This window comes from Heterocephalus glaber, unplaced genomic scaffold (assembly GCF_053883595.1).
Source record: "Heterocephalus glaber isolate CG9 unplaced genomic scaffold, H.glaber_assembly_v1.0 deba00000331, whole genome shotgun sequence".
Classification (NCBI taxonomy): Eukaryota; Metazoa; Chordata; class Mammalia; order Rodentia; family Bathyergidae; genus Heterocephalus; species Heterocephalus glaber.
The window spans coordinates 46327836-46349076 of NW_028258142.1; the positions used below are offsets into that span (position 1 = coordinate 46327836).

A 21241-nucleotide genomic window follows, 5' to 3' on the forward strand; every position below is an offset into this window, starting at 1 on the left:
TAAGGCAAGGAACACAAGAGGCTTTCTAGAAGCTAGAAAAGGTGAGGAGATAGATTCTTCTTTAGAACATCAAGAAGGAAAGTAGTCCTGCTAACGACCTTATTTTAGCACCATGAGACTCATTCTAGACTTCTATGTTGTTTTGTGTCACTGAATCTCTGATAATTTGTCACGAAACAATAGAAAACTAAGACAGCTGAGAAGGGTTAAGAAACCCTAAGAAGGTCACAGTGCTGGTAGCTGCAGGACAAGGATTAGTACTTAAGATGTCTCTCAGAGGCTATATGCTTGGCCACCATTCAGGTACCACCTTCTCATTCCTCCTTAGATTCTACTAGCTTTATTATTGAGATCTACTATTGAGACCTTTGAGTGGTACGATTATCTGTATTTTACAAATGAGGAAAGTGAGGCTTACTGATATTAAAGAGCTGAAATTTGAACCTAGATCAATCTGACTGACCTGCATATAAATGTGACCAACATTTATTGAGTACAGTATCTGAAAGATGCCAGATATTGTACTCAATAACACAAACTCAAATTTGACACAAACTCAAATTTGAAGTTTTTTTCCCCCTCTCAGGAAAGACACCTAAATGTCTCTTACAGGAGTGCTATCAACTATATTCTAAGAACTTTTCACCTAAAGGGCTAGTGGTGAAATCCTTGGATGTAAAGTTACCATTGACACAGCTCTTTGAATTTCAGGGCTTTCTAGAACATACTATTTGGAACTTTATAATCTCCCAAAGCCAGTACTACAATAAATTATATAAAGCCAATTGAAATATCATATCTTTTGATTATGTTATGTTATTCTGACTGTAATTTAAAGTAAAAAATGATATACAATTATGTAGAAGATAGACTGCCCAGAGGACCAGAAATCAGAGCTAATTGTTGAATTATAATCCCCTCAAGTGAGAGTTTGTAAAAGGCATAAATAAAAACACAGGTACACACATTGTGCTTCTCCAGCTCATAATGCCTATCCTTCAAACCACCTCACAGGCACACACTAAAAATAGCCATAGGGATGCAAAATAAGAACTATGGCACTCGATCAAAGCATTTGTAGTGGGATACTAGTAACATCACCACGGACACTCCTGGGAGATTTTAAAAATCACGCTTCTGATGCACGGATATGTGTGTGTCTGTGAATCTGGAAACCAAAGTGTTCCAGATTCCACTTCAGTGTGTGTATTCATAGGAACAAGTGTCCCTGGCCTGTGTGAGAACACAGCTCAGGCTAATAAGCAGCAGGCTAAGTGTCCCAGATTGAACAAGCAGTTCTTTTTTTAACAAAGCCTTTTGCCTAAGCGTACTCAAGCCATTTCCTGACTGTGCTGGGCACACAGACAAGTGGTCCACCATTTCACTGTCATTCAATGAACCTAGGCACTGATGCATTTAATAGCACCTTAGTGATTCAAAGACTTAATGAGTCTAAACTACTACCTGGAAATGATTAGGGACTGAGAGAAAGAATCACGAAAACTGTTCTTTAAAGTTCCAAAAAGCTGTTGAAAGGTATTCTGAGACTTTGGAAGCTTCCTATATGTAATGAATGGTGTCCTTTGAGCTCACATAGCATAGAAATCAATACCAGGGATGATCCCTTCCAGCTGTGAGCAGTTACATTATTAGGCCTGCAACATGAATAGGTCCTAATTCTTCCATTGTTATATAAGGTCAAGCCATTTCCAATAAAAGCTAGAACCTGCCTGACATTTCAGGGGCAAACAAGAATGGTTCATAAATGAGAGTCACACCAAGAAGTTCCTCATCTTTCCTTTTCCACTAGTAATAGGTATCTGTACTACTGTTTCCCAGCTTCCCTTGTCACTTGGTGAGAACAATGAAACTCAGGAGTCAAGACATAGGTACAGAAGTAGCGAAGCCAACAACACTAGAATCTACATTTTTTTGTTCCTGGTTAAAAATGTTTTTCTTATCTGTGATTAAAGATCTATTTCTTTGAACCACCCTCTCTAGTGTAAAAATTCTCTAGAAAGACTATAAAGAAATGAATATGGGGTGTCAGGAATGGGGATGGTGAGGAGCAAGAATCCTCTATCTCATTGTCCCCTGTACTTGTCCTGGGTGGGCTGGACATCTGGGGTTGCATTTTGCTTCTATATCTTTTCATTTCCTATTTTTAAATTTTATTTTGTTTTCTGAATTGTTGCTTTCTTATGGTAGATAGCTTTATCACTATTATCGAGGTTTCTCTAGGAAATGGTTCTTGGTCTCTGTGTTTATCCCAAGATCCTACCTTCACAATCTGTTGAGGATGAGAGGTTGCTGTGTATTTAGCTCAGCACCCAGTTCTTTGATACTGGACTATGGTTGTGGTTGTGACCCCAGACAATCTCATTTTTGTCACAGACTAGAGAACAAATAATTATAAGAGGTATGATATCCTGGCTAAACTAGTACAATTAGCAGTCTGAATAGCATCTAACACAGTACAGCAACTGACAAACTGTGGTCCCTAGTAGTTTGGTATCTTTAAGCACATGAGCGAGCTCTACCATTGTATAACAAGATCCAACTTAAATTAGGAGCTTGTATGCAGTGAGTTTCCCTTTAGTAGAGTGATTTTTATCCTGTGATACAGAAATTTAAGAAGGATAGAGGATGAAACAGAGCGATGAGTGAAGAGAAATATATTAGAAGCAAGGCTGGAGGGCAAAGGATGAACACCCAAGCTGTGGGATACTGGAGGAGAGGACAGGAGGGAAAGCATGAAGGAGGAAGCAAAGGAATATTGAAGTGAACCAGAGAGGCAAGAGACACTGTTCATTCACATGAAAGTTTCATAAAATCAAGAGAGATAGTTGAGGGAAAGAAAGTCAAGACTGATAAAAAGAGACAAAGAAGGTCACTACATACTTGTTAAAGGAGAATTATAAGAAGATGTAATAATTATAAATATATATCATCAAATATCAATGCACTCAACTATATAAAGCAAATATTAATGGACATGAGAAATCTAATAAGCATGAACACAATTGTAATGGGGGACCTTAATACCACACTGCCACAAATAGATAGATTATCCAGATTAAAAAAATCAACAGAGAAATATTAGAACTGGACCAAACTTGTGAAGAAATGGATTTAGTAGATGTCTACAGAGTATTCCATCTCAAAACATCAGAATACACATTGTTTTCAGCTGCACATGGGACATTCTCCAAAATAGACCACATACTAGCTCAGAGAACATACTTAAGCAAATGCAAAGGAACTGAAATTATCCCATGCATATTTTTTGACCATAGTGCAATGAAAATGGAAATCAACACAAAAGAAATCACAAACCCTGCAAAAACACATGGAAATTAAGTAACACCCTCCTGAACAACCAATGGGTTACGGATAAAATTAAAGAAGAAACAACAGTATCTACAATTAAATGACAATGCTGACACAACGTACCACAACTTATGGGACAAATGAAAGCAGTCCTAAGAGGGAAATTTATAGCAGTGAACTCTCATATCAGGAAAACAGAGCAAGTTCAAATAAATAACCTAATGTTGAACCTCAAACTTCTAGAAAAAGGAGAACAAGTCAACCCCAAAGCTCACACAGCAAAGGAAATTATAAAGATCAGAGGAGAAATTAATGCAATTGAGACTAAGAAAATAATACAAAGAATTAATAAATCAAAGAGTTGGTTCCTTGAAAGATTAAATAAAACTGATGAATCCTTAGCCAACCTTATGAGAAAAAGGAAAGAAAAACCTCAAAATTCATGCAATTAGAAATGAAAAGGGTGAAATCACAAGAGACTTTGTGGAAATCCAGAGGATCAATACCTACTTTGAGAACCTGTACTCTAATTGGAAAACACAGAAAAAAATGGACAAATTCCTAGATACATATGAATTACCAAAGCTGAACCAAGAAGATATAAAAATTCTAAACAACCCATTATCAGTCAATGAAATTGAAAATGTCATTAAAAACTTACCAGCAATGAAAAGCCCAGGTCCTGATAGATTCACTGCTGAGTTCTACAAGAAATTTAGAGATCTAGTGCCAATTCTCTTCAAACTCTTCAATGAAATAGCAAGTGTAGCAGTACTCCCAGAATCATTCCTAGAAGCAAGTATTACCTTATACCAAAACAAGAGAAGGACCCAATCAGAAAATAAAACTACAGGCCAATCTTCCTAATGAACATAGATGCAAAAATCCTCAATAACATACTTGCAAACAGAATGTAACAAATCATCCAGAAGGTTATGCATCATGACCAAGTAGGATTCATCCCAGGGATGCAGGGATAGATTTACAACATATGCAAATCAATAAATGTAATGCATCAACAGAGCCAAAGACAAAAATCACATGATTATCTCAATAAATACAGAGAAAGCATTTGACAAAGTCCAACACCCATTCATTATAAAAACCTACAGAAAATTGGAATATATGGTCTTTACTTCAATCTGATAAAACCGTCTATAACAAACCAACATCCAACATAATACTAAATGGTCAAAATTTGAAAGCTTTCACACTAAAATCATGAACAACACAAGGATGTCCACTATCATCACTCTTATTCAACACAGTTCTGTAAACATTAGACAGAGGAATTAGAAAAGAAAGAGAAATAAATAAAATAAAGACAGGAAAGGAAGAAGTTAAATTATTATTTGCAGATGACATGATTCTCTACATAGAAGACCCCAAAAACTCCACCAAAAACTTCCAGATTTAATAACCAAATTCAGTAGCATAGCTGAACCCAAAGTCAGTGCTCAAAAGTCAATTGCATTCCTGTGCACAAATAACAAACTCACTGAAAAAGAAATTAGGGAAATAACACCTTTGACAATAGCATGGAGCAAAAATGAAATATTTAGGAATCAATCTAACAAAGGAAATAAAAGACCTATACATAGAAAATTACAGTACTCTGAAAAAGGAGATCAAAGAGGATATCAGAGAATGGAAAGATATCGCCTGCTCTTGGGTAGGAAGAACCAATATAATGAAAATGACCATACTCCTAAAATTGCTCTACAGATTTAATTCAATCCTAATCAAATTACCATTAGCATACCTCACAGAACTAGAGAAAAAATTTCTAAAATTCTTTTGGAACCGGAAGAAACCCAGACTAGCAAAAACAATTCTGGGCAACAAAGGTAAGGCAGGAGGCATCACAATCCCTGATTTGAAATTATACTACAGAGCTACTGTAATAAAAACAGCATGGTACTGGGAAAAAAACAGACCTGAGGATCAATGTAACAGACTAGAAGAGGCAGGAACAACACCAAACACCCTCAGCCATTTGAAGTCACTCAGGCCAAACACATTCACTGGAGGAAAGTGGAGCTGGAAAAACTGGCTTTCTACGTGCTGAAGACTAAAAATGAGACCCATGTCTCTCACCATGCACTAAACTAAAATCAAGATGGATCAAAGATCTAAATATTAAAACAGAAACACTGAATCTGCTGGAAGAGAGAACAGGTAGAACTCTTGAGAACACAGGGGTAGGCAACAACTTCATGAACAAAACCCAAACTGCATGGAAAATAGTGTAAAGAATCAACAACTGGGTTCTCATCCTATTAAAAATTTTTTCCACCACAAAAGAAATCACCAACAGAGTGAAGAATGGGAAAAAATTTTATTCAGTAGTCCCTCAGATAAAGGACTAATATCTAGAACATACAAAGAATTGAAAAAAATCAGACTCCAAGTTTAACGGCCTAATCCAAAAATAGGCTTCTGAAATGAATAGACACTTCTCAGATGAAGAAGTAGAAATGACCAACAAATACATGAAAAAACGTTCAACATCACTGGTCATCTGAGATATGCAAATTAAAACAACACTCCATCTCACTCCAGAAAAAATGATTATTATCAAGAAATCAACCAACAACAAATGTGGCTGGGCTGTGGGGAAAAAGGAACTCTTCTCCTCTGTTGGTGGGAATGCAGACTGGTACAATCATTGTGGAAATCAGTGTGGAGATTTCTCAAAAAATTAGGATTAGAGGTCCCATTTGACTGAACTATTCCCCTGATGGGTATCTTCCCAAAAGAATTAAAAGCATGATATTACAATGATATATGCTCACTCATGTTTATAGTGACACAGTTTGTAATAGCTAAATCTTGGAAACAACCCAAATGGTCATCAACTGAAGAATGGATGAAAAAGATGTGGTTTTTTTTTTTTTTTAATACAATAGAGTACTATTCAGCCATAAAGAAAGATAAACTTGAGACATTTATAGCTAAATGGGTGCATGAGACCATACTCTTAAGTGAAATAAATTGGACATATATGTTTAAATATCACATTGTCTCTCTGGTGTGAGAAACTGAAAGGGTAAATAAGGACCAAAATGTACAATAGATAATATGAAATAGGAAGAAACTGTTCAAAAGTTCAGAAGGAAAGGGAAACCGTGAAGGGGGGAAGGAGAGAAAAAAGGAAGAAAAAAGGGAGAAAAAAAGGAAGGGAAAAGGGAAAAAATGAGAAAAGAAGGAAAAAATGAGAAAAGAAGGAAAAAAATGGAAACAATGGTTTTGTAAATGAGGGTGTAAGGGAGTTGAAGGGATGGGAGAGGATTGGTAGAAAAAGAGTAATTGAGATATATTATGTACAGGTACAATTTTTTTTTGAGGAATGTGATTATTATGCATATTTAAATTGTACCAATAAAATTAATTTAAAAAATGTTTGACATGCCTTTGTTTATCCAAACTCTTGGACTATGCCAACATTTTAGAAGGTGTGAAGGAAGAATACTGTTTGTAGAGAACTGAACCTCTCAAGTCCAAATAAAAACAAAAAAATAATGGTCACTTGTAGTTTGAAATAATGTCACTTCAAGTATGATAAATCGGTTTTAATATAAAGCCTCTTCATGTCCTAACCACACAGAATCAAAGTCTGGTGATTGTTGGTTTAAAAACTTTAAGCTAATTAGTTTTCCTCTGCAAAACTCATCGGAATTATTTGCAACATCATCTTGCAAACTTTCTGTGGGCATAGCATTCTGCATTAATTCTTCATTATGTGACACCTCGGCTCTGGACTCTCAGAAACAGGATTTTTTTTTTTCCCAGGAATGTTAGCTGTGGACAAAACTGTAGGTATAATGGGTCTAGAATTTCTCATTGTCATGCATTCTCTTCTATTAGCTATTCTAAACCCCTCACAGCAGGCAGGACAGAGTGTTAGATCTAAACAGCAGATAGGAGAGTAGGAAGAGGCCCAGGTGCTGTATGGGTTATAGGGAGAGCAGCTCAAAGGGCAGTGACCAAAAGGTGTCCAAACCCTGCTAGGTTTACTTGGTAATGTGGATATTTAGTAAACCATACATTTTCAAATGCCAAAAACAAAAACAAAAACAAAATCCTACATACACACCTTTTGTTCAAACAAAATAAACATAATGTACTGGGGGTCTGAGGTCCTGGGGATACCCTCCTTGCTAGCTGGACTGCACTGTGTATGTCTTTCTTGGTTTATATGTTGTGCTTTTATTATTGGATTACAGAGGATAATTTGGTAGCCATGGCTGTTGCATCTAACGGCCTCTGTGGTCAATTCAGATGCCTTTTGGAGAATATCAAGTAAAAGCAGGATGGACTGCCCACTGCCTTTAATTTAAAGTCCAAAATCCTTAAAATGGCTTTGAATCCTGAGCCATCTGTCTCCTGGGTTTATCCTAGGCCCATGTCTGTGTTCACACACTGTGTGGTAGTCACACATGCTGCAGGGCCTTTCCTTCTGTTGATTCCTTTGACTGGAATACTCCCCTTTTGCCTTCCCAGAGCATATTTCAACCCCTCTCATCCCCATATCTGGCCAGTACCAATTAACATCTCTACCCCAGGGCAGCTTTTCCTACTTTCTGAAATATACTCTAGCTAGCTGCTTTCAATACACCCATAATTTCCTTTCACAACAGTTACGACAATTGTAGCCCTAAAATACTTTATGATATGCATTTTTTTGGTGTCTGTACCACTCATAGGTTGTCAGCTTCAGGTGGGCATGCATTGTCTTAGCTATGTTCTTTAGCACCACAAATGCCTGGAATGGATGAAGGTAGGGAGCAATACACCAAATGCAAGCTGGTCCGCTGGCTTCCTTGTGATGGAGAAGGCAAGAAGGAGCTTTGGGAAGACTTCTTCGCACGCGAGTTAAACAATGCAACAGTAGTTAAAGAATTTTGATCTAACAGAATGAATCAGAGACCAGGAGAGATTGAACCTGTGAGGGCTGCTTGTGCAGATTCACAGGCACAGTTTTCCTAGGAACTGGGAGGCACTGCATCTCTAAGCAGCCTTTGATCATACACACCGTGAAAGAAAGCAACACATATAGGAAATTCAGTTGGAGCTAAGAGAAATTACTTAAAAGGAAAATGAGAGGAATCATTCCCTTTCATTCTTTTGGCTTCAAATACATATTTTAAGAGGTAAAGAGATGTGGTAAAGAAAGACAGTCTTAGAATAAATAATTAACATTTCACTTGACTGAGGTTTTACTGTCACTTGACAATATAATTTTATGCAAGTATATAATGTTAACTTTTAAACTGTATGCTGTTTGTGGATGTGAACTTAGGTAACAGCTTTCATAGCTACAACCTGATGCAATCTCTTTAATAAATGTTAGCTCTTTGATGATCAAGATAGCTTTTTATGAACATCAAAAATACAATCCTGTTTGAATTAAGTCCCAAGTGGTTAATTTTTGATAACTCCAGATATTTTCATAAAAAAGCAAATATGCTTAGAATGTTAATACTTTTACTATACAGCTGTTTAAAAATGAAAACAAATTAAATTTTACTACTTCCTCAGCTTTGGATGGAGCTATTTTCTTTTTAAGTCCTGGAAGGTAAGAAGGTTACCCTGCAGCATCTTATGTTCTTTATGGAAATGCTGAAGATGTGTGGCAAAGTAGAAAGATAAAATTAGGTGAGGAACAAGTCCAAAGTTATTCCCCAGATTTTGTCATTTCTCAAAAGTTAAGTTTTTGAATTTTTCCATCAATATTTTCCAATATATACACAAATGATTTGGTGATTTACACCATTTATTTTGCCCAAAATGTACTATGAATATTTCTCAAAAGCTCATAGAATCATTCTTATTACAAATGCATAATTTTGAACAGCCTAGCAGCACAGGGGCAAATGTATTAATCCTAATACACTTAAGGAATTTCAATGTAGCCTTAAGTTTCAGAATCCTGAGACTTTTACCTTTGTAATGCTGACTTTATCTTCTCAGTCCACTCTAGGGCTTTAGGTCCTAGAGTTCAATTCTGTCTATATAATTAGTTGTTCATGTTTTCCTTTTTATCTGTGACTCCATTTTAAGAATGGTTATGAAAAACTATTTAATTCCCTATTTGGTAACAATTGCTTACTATAGTATCAATGGGAAAGCAATATTCTAAAATGTTTTCCTGAGTGAATGTATTCATATTAAGTATGGTTTATCTTTAATTTACTCAAAAGGATTCTGCCATAGGTTTTAGAAATGAAAGCGTCAACCAATGGAAATAGGTGAAGAGTAGCACCAGTCCATATGTGTACACAGTGTGTGAATATTCATTATGGAAAGTAGCATCTCAGAGTTTAATGTGATATTGTTCTCTTGTAATTATAACATTCACAGGGTTAATCAATTAAAAGATGAAGTTACAAAATAGAGTTTTCAGTCATTAGTGTCTATGAGAGCTTTCCACATGCAGGACCTTGAACTAGAATTTCCAGCTCCATGGCACTAGGTGTATTTGCTGTAAAGTTAACTTCTAACATACTGAGTATGACCTTCCAATTCTCTTCAACTTTTAAATGAGAAATAAACTTAAAAGGTAGTAAACCATAGCAAATAGTATCTTTAGGGGTGGGATGAGGTGGGATCTTGCATGAGAAAATAAAAGAAGGAGCTGAAGATGAGAATACGGCTAGCTTTTTGTGCATTCTTGTTGCAGTGGTCCATGACACAATGTCCCACTTCAAAGTTAGGACCTAACATTAAAAGTTAGTTCCAGGGAGAGCTGCATTTCTGGCTGGGCTGTGGAGTAAGTGTGTTGTGACGTAAGACATAGCAATGAAGTAATGCAATGAATTTCTAAGAGCCATACTAATTGGTAATAACAATAATAAAAGAAAATTTGTAGAAAAAGTCAATTTTATAAAGTCTTTGGGATCTTCTCGGTGTATGATGTCTACCTTCCACTCCTGAAGTGTCTAGTATACAAAGTTGTTAGTCTTAGCAAATAAAAATATGCTTTCTAATGCAAGTATGACCCAAACATTGAGTAGGACACAAACACACACACACACACACCCCTACTATATATATATATATATATATATATATATATATATATATATCACACTAAAATTGTTCATTGTTTATCTGAAATTAAAATTTAACTGGCCATCCTGTATTTTACCTGGTATTCTTATTAACATAGTCCTTTAGGCTCAGGAAATATTTGGTGGGTGGTTTAATTTCATTTGCTTGGTGTGATAGAAAAGTCTTTCTGCCAGCTTTCTAATTTTTATATTTGCCATGGAGACATTAATTTAAATGAATTCCTCCACCTGAGCCAAGCGGGAGTTGGTCTGGTGGCACAAAGAGGGCAGAAGCCAGTCCACCTTGCTCTTGTCCCCTGCTACTATTTGAAATCCACTTCCCCAGCACAGAACTCTCATTTTAGATGAGAAAAGGAGGATCACTGAGGAGGGTGGCTGCAAATCCAGTGTCCTTGTCTTAGCCTGTGCTGTCTCGGTATGTGTAGGTGACTCTGCAGTACAGGAATGAGTTATACCCCTAAAGTTGGTTTACAAGCTTCATTACAGCACAGAACCCCCTTTCCTATTCAGGAAATGCTTTAACATTAAAGTTGGATTATCAGACCACCCAAGAAGATAGATAAAATACCTGCTAAAGAAAAATATTATGAAAGAAAATCTTGACCATTCAAACAAATTATGGATAAAATGTTTTCTTGCAATATTCTGAAAATCTAATTTTATGGTTTATATCAATGAGACAATACAGAGGGTGGCAAACAAACACTCTATTCTCTCAGGGACATTCCCAATCCAAACACAGAGAAATCAGAGATGAATCTGGTGGCAAGAGCAGAAAATAGTAGAAATGTTGAGCAAATAAAGAAAGGCTCAGGTAATCTTCTCCAAGCTCTTAAGAGAACTGACAGCATTCCAAGAACATCAGAAGGGTCTTCACCATCTCTCATCTATCCTTTCATATCTCTGGATGGAGTTGTAACTCTAAAGAAGGAGAAAAATCCAATCCTCCAGCACTAAATCTGCCCTTTTTTCGGTGCATCCATTCATTAACATACTAAAGAGTTAAATATGTGGGCCAGATACAATATGAGGCATTGGCGACACACAGTGGTAAACAAGACAGAAATAGTCTCTGCCTTCAGGGAACTTAGCAGTTTTAGTTGGGGAGACAGACATTAAACCATGATTACAAAAATAATTCATTATAATATGAGAAATGATGCTCAATGAAGTACTGTTTCTGCAAACACTGGCTATTCAAAACAGAATAATCATCAGTAGCAGCATCAATTATGCACTATGTATCTGTACATTATACAAAGTATTTCGCATCCTTTATATCTAAAACTCACACAGATCTTGGAAAATAGCAAGGTAAGTATTTTTATTACCATTTTAAAAAGATAATGGAAAGCTTCCTTTCTTCTGATTATGACCTCGACTATCTTCCATGGAGTCTTTAGAAGACTTTGTTCTGCTAGAATTTCAATGCATTTCAGTATGAAAGTTGGGAACAAGAACAGCAGAGAGCAAAAATTATTTGCAGAATAAGATGAAAAATATTTGATCGCCGAGAAACAAACTAGAGGTATAATGTGAGTGAAACTGGCAAAGATAAGTGTTTGCTGGAGAGATAAATGCTGGGTGCCTCTCCAGTCTCCCCGTGCCTTGCCAACCCCACACCTTCAGTGATAATAGTGGACCCAAGAAAGTGAGTGGATCCTTTGGTGGACATTGGCAAGGATGTAGAGTTCTCTTGCAATCTGATAAAGGGGAAAAAGAGAACACAATATATCTGTATCAATCTATCTATACAGACATAGATACAGATAAATAGATATGAGGGCCAGAGGTTAAGGGGCAGTGATCCTGAGAACTCTCAAAGATTGCGGGAAGGACTTGAATTGGTTCAAACCAATCATATGTGAATCCTCAAGGAGACAGGAGATCCCAGTGCATGACTGGGTTGTCCATCTTAAGACACATTGATTCAGAGAAGTCTCAGAGCCAGTTATTGCATGGAAATTATCGTTGAATCTCCTTTCTCCAAGTTCTGTATTCTTCCTATTTTGCCTTGCTTCCACTGTTTTTTTTTTGCAAAAGGGTACAAAGAGCCATAAGGCAGGACTTCTCATCTTTTCTGGCTCTGGAAGGAATTTGTTCTTGACTGACCAGCGTACAAGCTGATCATTTTTACATCAGAGCCACCAGCAGTCATTCTATTTTAATGCTTAGAGTTCAGAGTACTTTAACAAACATTACCTAATGCAAGGAATTTTACTCCTTTTTAATGGAGAATTAAAAACACTGTGCTAAATAAGTACCAAGGCTTTGTCAGTTCTTTTGACTACAAATTACTCATGTAGCAGTTCCCCCATGGGTATTATCTATTAAGTGCAGCAGGGAGCAAGTGCAGAGCTTGCATTTGGTACGCTGTGGACAGGCTTCAACTTGTTTATCTCATAGGCTCTGGAAAGAAAACTGGGTACATAATGTCCTGGTCAAAGCAAATACCTACATTTATTTTTGGAATTATTCCTTAGAACTGTGGAGAGATGAGTTTTCTCATGCAGAGCCAAGAACAGGAAACAAAAAAGTTAAGGAAACACAAGGGCTGAAGTCTTAAAGCTCTACTAAACTTATGGAGTGTGTCCTGGAGGTTTAATCACTAGGTAGAGCAAATCCTCAGCAGGTATAAATAACCTGAGGTTTCTTTTAGATTGATTGTCTGCTTTGGTTGGAGAACTGCCAGACCTATAAAGACTATTATTTCTGGGTTGCCATTTATGTCTACCTTGCTTTTCCAATCCTGTCTTTTCTTTGTGTCCTAATTTAGACTGTGTTTACTTTTATGTCTTTGCAAGTGCCTGGTATTCTCTTGAAAATACTCTTTGAGTATTCAACATGGAATGTGCCCAACATGCTTCAAAAAGTTAAAAAATGTGAGTGTCAAATTCTTTTAATAATATTTGAATCCTACACTTGATTTTAATGTATGGAAAATATCCAACATTTTACCTAAGGCATGCACTAAAGATACTCGCTTTGCTAGCTTTTCTCAATGCAGTGTTTTCAAAAGAGACAGGAGCCATGTCATTTAGGTGTGTAATTCAGAAGGCATTGCAAGGTTTAGTTGTCCTCCTGCCATTTCTCAGTCACAGAAACAGAATGTCTCTCAGCCCCTTGATTAAAGCTGAAGACAGCCACAGAAGCTTAAGAAAAACAAACATATTTGAGGGGAAGTTTGGCCATAGAGTGAGATATATCTTATTTCATATAAATCAGATACAGAGGTTACATAATACTTGATTTCTCTAATATGAGAGGCCTGAAATATAAATAATTTAGAGAGCAAAATAAAAGATGATACAAAACCGGGAGGCAGACTCTGTGGAGGTAGAAAGGGGACCTGGGGGGAGGAGGAAAAGGGGAGTAGAATGATCAAGATATGAGCAAGATGAATATATTTATTATGTATTGCAAACATATACTGTTAATAAAAAACTGAAAAAGAAGGGCCACATGTAGCAGCACACGTCTATAATCTCAGCACTCGGGAGGCTGAGGCAGGAGGATTGCTGCAAGTTTGAGATCAGCCTGGGCTACATAGTGAGTTCCAGGCCAGGCTAAACTACATAGTGAAACCTTGTCTCAAAAAACAAAAACAAAATACAAAACAAAAACAAAAGCCATAGGCAGACTTCGTTTCCCTTCAGACAAAGAGGTGAACCACTGAGCTTGCCCTGTTCCTCTGGCTGTGATGACACAACCAGAGCCAACCTTTGTGACTTACTTGTTTGGGGTCTTGCTTGAGTTACTAAGAAGAACCCACCAGGAGAGAGTGGAGCTGGTAGTGTGTGATCTGGGGTCTCATGGCAGCCGTCCTGCCTGCTGCTTGGACTGCTCCTGTCCCGGAGCTAGAGAAGCCCCAGGAACTGATGATGCTGCTTGAGTAGGAGTCACTGGGAACAAAGCTGAGCAGAAAGAAGCGGAGCCTAGAAACTGGGAAAAATAGAACTCAGATGAAGTTGTTGGGGCCTCTGGATCTAAACAAGGCTGAAGCCTCTTGTAATTGGTTCCTGTGCTTTACGTGAGCCAATTCCTCCTTTCAAACTGGTTGGAGAGGTATCTCTTGAATCTGTAGCCGGAAGAGCTGAGCATAACTTTCTTGTGTTCTCTTGTATTACTTTTCACAAGTTAATGAGAATCATTTGCCCTGATTCTTTACTACTCAGAAAAATTCCAAAAATTGTATAAAAGGAGATAAAAGCCACACTATTACTTTTTTGGTTAACAGTATTCTTGCCTCTTTTCTATCCATAGCTGGATTCACACTGAATATTCAATTTTAAAATCTGACTTTTTAACATAATTCACATTTCTGCCTTGCAAAAGTAATACATATCCACTGAAGAAAATTTAGAAAACACAGAAAAGTAATGAGAAAAAATTAATCCCATAATTAATTGCCCATAGATAGATAATCATTACTAACATCTTGCTGAATTTCCTTCTCTTTATCCTTTTTTGCTCTCCTGTTTCCAAGTATCAGGACTACACGACAGATAGAATTTTAGAAAAAACATATTCTTGCTCAGTAAATATTTTTATGAGTCTTCAAATGGTTTTCATCCTATGAATGCACTATAATTTATTTAACCTGTTATAATTTGGCTCTCGAATGTCTCCTTTAAAGTCTTATACGTTCAGAGGTGGGGCTTTTGGAGGGTGATTGGGTCACAGGGGTGATATACTAATCAGTGGATGAGTTCATAGCCGAATGTGCTGTTAGGAGGTGGAGCCTGGTAGAACATTGGTCACTAGGAGAGTAAGAAGAGTCTATTTTTGTCCCTGGCCTCTCCCTTCTCTCTCTGCTTCCTGGCTGCCATAGAGTTGACAACTTTTCTCCATCATGTCCTTCCCTCCATGACCTTTCTGCTAGGGAGCCAGCCAACCATGAACTGAACCCACTGTAACTGTGAGCCAAATAAACCTTTCCTCCTTTAAGTTGCGGCTGTCAGGTATTTTGTTCAAGTGATAGGAAAGTGATTAATACACCAGTTCTCCATTTTTGAAATTTAGATGGTTTAAAATTTTTTATGGATTACATAATACTATGATCAATATCCTTGTTTATAAAATTTGGCACAGGGCCAGGGATTTGAGTCTGGCAAGCTCAAGGTCCTGAGTTCCATGCCCAGAACCAAAAGAACAAAAGGAAAAAAAAATTTTCACAGAAACATTTACACTTTAAATGTTTCTAAAAGTAGAATTACTAGGTCAATGGTTATAGAAATTTGAACTCAATCAACATATTAAGCTGGGTGTGGTGATGTATTCCTCTTATCCCAGCTATTTAGGATGCTGAGGCAGGAGGACTATAAGTTGAAGTCCAGCTTGGGCAACCTAGGAAGACCCTGTCTGAAAATAAAAAAAAGAAAAAGGGCTGAAGATGTGAGGTTGTAGCTAACTGGCAGAGTACCCCTGGGTTTGATCCACAGTAGTGGGCCCCTCTAACCAAAACTTACAAAACTCTTACAAATTTGTAGTAATTCTCAATCTACCAAGAGCTTATGATAATTATTAGTAAGCACCCTTTTAATAGCTGTACAGGATTTCTTAGCTATCAAATGATTTTAGTCATTTATTTTCCCATTATAAAACATTTGAGTGTTTCTACTTTTCACTGCTATAAGTAATGCTATCAAAAAGATACTCTGTATATGTCTTTGTACCCATTTTAGATTATTTCCATAGATGATTCTAAGAATAATTTTTTTTATCAATGGTGTAATTATTTTCAAATTGTGCATTCATACTGATATGTCAAACTGTTTTCTAGAATTATTGCATTAATTTCTACTCCCATCAATAAAGTAAGAGAATGACTTCTAACCTCACTATCATTATATATTACCACTATCAAAGCAAAACAACCAACAACAGCATATCTAAAAATATTCACTAGTTTGATAGGTGTCACAACACGGTTTTATTTTGAATTTCTTTAATGTGAAGTGAAGCTTAATATTTTTCATATGGTTTACTTTCTCTTGGTTGTGAACTACCTATTTATGTCCCTCTCCCACTTTATTAGTACCTTACTATTTTCCTATATATTTTTTTTCACAAATTCTTTATATATTAAGGTTGTTGGCCTATCATTTCACATATGAATATCAGACATGCACATTTTACCAATCATTTCTATTACATTTCACATGTATTTTTCTTTATTAGGATATTAACCCTTTCTTGACAAGCACAGCAACTATATATATTATTTACCTATTTTCCACATGTGGAGGCCGTGGAGAAAAGTGGTTATGTACAAAGCCTGTAGTGCCAGGCCACTTTGGACTGGGTGAGACAGTGTCCTCCATGTTTTACTACTGTCATGAGGGTTACCTGATACATCACTTTTCAATGCCTTTCCATAGAAAATTCTTGTCATTCTTACCTATTAGTTATACATTTTCTTTGACTAATATTTAATGTGATGTTATTATATAATTTGTCTTTTGACATACAAAAATTAAAATGATAATGTCACCAAATGTAACTTTTTTTCCCATGGTGACTCTTTATTTTTATCACATAAAGTCCCTTTCTTTTCACAGATCATTTAAAATTCTTCTAGGCATTTGCTCAAAAGAAAAAAAAATACGTATTCACTGAAAGATTTTCACATGAGTGCTCACTGTGGCTTTATTTATAATAGTCAAAAACTGGAAACTTCTCTAATATTCATCAGCAGGTGAATGGATAAACAATAAATAATTAAAATAATAAAAACAATCATATTATTGATATATGCAGCAATGTGAATTAATCACAAAATAATTATACCAATTGAAGGAAATCAGATAAAACACATGAAAAATCAGATAAAACATAGCACAGTAAGTATGTGAAGCATATACTGTATGGTTTCATTTATATAAATTCTAGAAAATGTAAACTAATCTAAAAGCAGATCTAGAGTTGCCTAGAGTGGGGAGGAGTGGGTAGAAAGTGTTACCAAGAGGCTTTGAGGAAACTTTTGAAGATGATGGATGCATTCACTATCTTGATTCTAGAGATGGTTTATGGTATGCATGTCACATCAAATAAATTTTTCACTTTAAAGAGTATAGTTTATTGTCAATTATATCACAATAAAACTATTTTAAAAGTTCTCTAAATCTTGTTAATTCTTATAGCTTGATTTTGATCAATATTTGATCTAGCTGAAATTTATTTTATAGTATGAATGAGATTTTATGTTTCCTTCCCAATTCCATTTACTACATAATAATAATATCTTCCTTATTTATGGGCACAACTTTCTCCAGTATATATTAACAGGTATTATAGTATTTGTTTATACTATAGGGTTTTATTTATATTAATACCTTCTTTAATTATACTTCAACTTAATTATAATTATAGCTTTATAAAATATTTAATAGCTAGTAGGACAAATTCCTCTTCATGTTAGTATTCTTTCCTTGCTTTGCCCTTGTCAAAAGAATCCCAGATCTTAGCATTACTACTAGAAAGAGTATTTAAACCCAAAGGATTATTTTAATCTAATTTTAAGTACCAAAAGAAAAGTAGGTGTTGAAACCTCTTCTTTTTTACATTCTAAAGAAAAGTGTAAGCAAAAGAAAGCTCAGCAATATTATTGGAAGTAAATAACTTCGGTTTAGTCAAATTGGAAAAACCTGTTGCTGACACTCATATGCCTTGGCTTCCTTCCTTCTGTCCAGATTTTAATTGCTGGTTCTCACTGAGAGTTTACCAGGGATAAGAGCATTTTTGATATCACTGGAAGACAAAAAAGATAGCTAATCTCAAAGGCAGTGTTGGGTAAGGGAGGTTGTAAAGAATATAGATGGTGTGTGATACAAAGAAAAAGCACACATCTAGGGAGATGGCAGGAAATCTCATAGGCAGGGTAAAATAATATATTTTTTTGATTGTTACAGGGATATGAGAGGGAGGGTAGTTGGGGACTCATAACAATTTCCATTTGTTGGTTTTTTATAAGTATAAAATGTCTGCTTTATCGTTTTCTCGTTTTGTCCATTGAGTTAAGTCTACTCAGTTAGATTTTACAGGTTAGATTATTATTTCAACTTAAAACTGCATGTTCTTCTCAGGTTGCTTTTCCATATTAGAAATTGTAATTACTGATTTTCCTTCTCCAAAATCAAAAAAACCCTTTCATTAGATGTTTAAGAATCAGACTGATTACTTATGAGGAATACAAAGAGGCAATAACCAGGCAGTTAGCACTTATTAAATGCCTACATTGTTCCTAAACTACCTTGAAAATATTTTTAAAAAAGGATTAAATCTGAATAAAACTCTGATTAAACGCAAGAAAGATTTATTTGGAATAGTGATTTTCTAAAGATAAACAGCTATCATTAAGGAAACTTGAATTTAAGGATGAGAGGGTATTAAGCATGAATTAATAAATCAGGAAATGAATAGTGCTTTACTAGTTAACCCAGTGCCTTGAAGGAAGTCACCAAGCTTGCTTTCCAAAACACTGTATCATATTGATATATGCACACTCATGTTCATAGCACAACAATTCATTTAAATTTTAGAAGCAGCCTATCATCCATCAACAGATAAAGAAAATGTGATATTTACACACAATGGAGTACTACTCTGCCATAAAGAAAGATAAATTTGAGTCATTTGTAGGAAAATAGATGTGCCTGGAAACCATATGTTAAGTGAAATAAATCGGACACACAAGCATAAATATTGCATGCTTTCTCTTTTATGAGAAACCTAAATTATAAATAAAGAGCAAAATAAAAGATAGATACTGAGAAGTAGGGAGAGAGATTTTTCTCAGAATGGAAGAGGATAAAGAGACAGAGTGTGGGGGAAGGGAGGGAAGGGAAAGGGTATTAAAATAGGAATTAGAATGTGTTATGTACATGTACCAACTCCGCAGAAATGTAAACATTATGTACTGCAAACATGTACTAATGAAGAAAGGGAAACGATGGTATCATCTACCTTCCACAATTGTAGAAGATTCAACTATAAGTAACCAAAACTCTTTGGAAGTAGTAAATCACCATACAAATGTTACTGCATATTGTTAATAAAGTTTACTACCTGTCAGATAATAAACTACACAAAATATTTGCAGGTAACTTCAGAGATCCCGTGTCACTGACATTTTGAACACATTCCTTAACAGTTGAAAGAAACCAGGGACAATAAAGCTCACAGAGAAACAGCCATCTGAGATGGAGTGACCGGAAGAGGACCCTTTTAGAGATAGCCCCCAGCCCTAGCAGCACCCTTCTCTAGAAGCAGAGTGGTGAGAGGTCAGCTGATCTCTACTCTCCACGGTCTCTTCCTTGTTTGCTTATTGGTGGTGTCAGCCTGCACACTTGGCCAATGACCTCACCAGCTAAAACCCTTTGAATTCTTAAGTTACAGATAAAGACAAAGGTGTCATAGGAGTTACAGATGCGGATGGCCAAGCAACTGCTGATCGCTCAGACTCCATGTTTCACTTGCCTTCTTTTACCTGCATCTCCTGCACTCTCCTAGCAACAGTACATTTCTGCCATTCTGAGCCATGGGATCCCGGAACCTCCTCTGCCTCCCTTGTGGCTTAGTCATCATGCTGGGCCCACAGCAGAATTGTCCTCCCCGGGAATCCTAGTACAACAGAGGCATTGTTCGTGATTGCTTTGTAATGTACTGAAACTGTAATATTTCAGTGTCTTTAATTCTGCATCTGTTGGCATTCTTAGTTCAATTAGAGTTTAAGCCAACTAGTTTTCCATAAAATTCTTTCAGTGCAGAGGATGACAACCCACCTGCCCCAACACACCCACATTCTAGGAAAAACAGATCAGGATACCCAACCACTCTGGGTGTGTTCTGCCTGGAACCGCACTCTTGACCTGGACTCTCAGTTCCCCAAGCACTCTTCCGTGACTGTGCATTGGACAGCCCCTGGCCTCATTTGTGTCTCTGGCTGCCATGCTCTCACTTACTCCCTTAGATTATAAAAATGTCAAAACATTTAATTCTTAGCAAGATGGTAATGAACAAACTGACGTATTATTCAAATCCTGAGCGTGGAAGGAGATTTCATTTGCTCCCATTAGTACCATTAGCAGCAGTCATTCTCTGTCAGAAGGTCAGAGTCACGCAGTTGCATATGTGGAACATTTCAGTGAAGCACATCCTTTGAAGAGAAAACTTCAACTGTGTCAGTCAAACTGATGGATAGTATTTGAGTAGAAAGAGAGTTTCTCCAACTTGTAAGGGGCATGCTCCTAAACAAAGCTGTATTCAAACTACATAAGAAAAATCTAAAGCTGCCTTGTTACTATTTCTGAGCAGTGTCATGTTGAATGACACAAATTCTGGAAAGTCTTCTAAATCTTACTACATAATAATTGCTAATTTTTAAGGGTTTACTATATGCTAGGTACTTTACAAGGACTTTTCAAATACCTTTTTACAGATACTGTAATACTCTCTGCATGGATTAAGAATAGGCAAGATGGCATATAGTGAAAGAGCTCATTAACCACAGCATTCTCTCTTATTAACTGTAGTTTTTGGAGATTACTTAATCTTGCTCTAATTTCTTCATCTATAACACAGAGGTGATTAACAGTACCCAGTGCATCAGATAAATGTAAGGATTGACAAAGAAATATTAGTGACATATTCATACAGTTTTTTCCATGTGCTAATTTAAAGAGTTAAACAAAAAGCTTTTGGAACAATATCTCGCTCTTAGAAAGTGTTGTACTTCCTGATACCAGAGAACTCCCATACTGTGAGCTCTCATGTTTGGGTTTTCTACTGTCATCCAATACATCACCCAAATGACAGTGCCTTTCTCTTCCTTTCAGCTC

At 36.3% G+C, this 21241-nt stretch overlaps 1 protein-coding gene across 35 annotated transcripts in view; it reads right to left on the reverse strand.

The window, feature by feature from the left end:
- The window catches only part of Dtna (dystrobrevin alpha), a 374420-nt gene that overhangs the window by 154281 nt on the left and 198898 nt on the right, over positions 1 to 21241 (reverse strand). For 2 of the 35 annotated variants that reach the window (XM_087193447.1, XM_087193540.1), the window contains one exon: positions 14137 to 14345. The exons of 32 other annotated variants lie outside the window; for them this stretch is intronic. The gene's annotated coding sequence lies outside the window, so the exon portion shown is untranslated. Of the gene's footprint in view, positions 1 to 3991; positions 4109 to 14136; positions 14346 to 21241 lie in introns of those variants that run through there. One more of the 35 variants, XM_087193454.1, reaches the window with a different exon arrangement.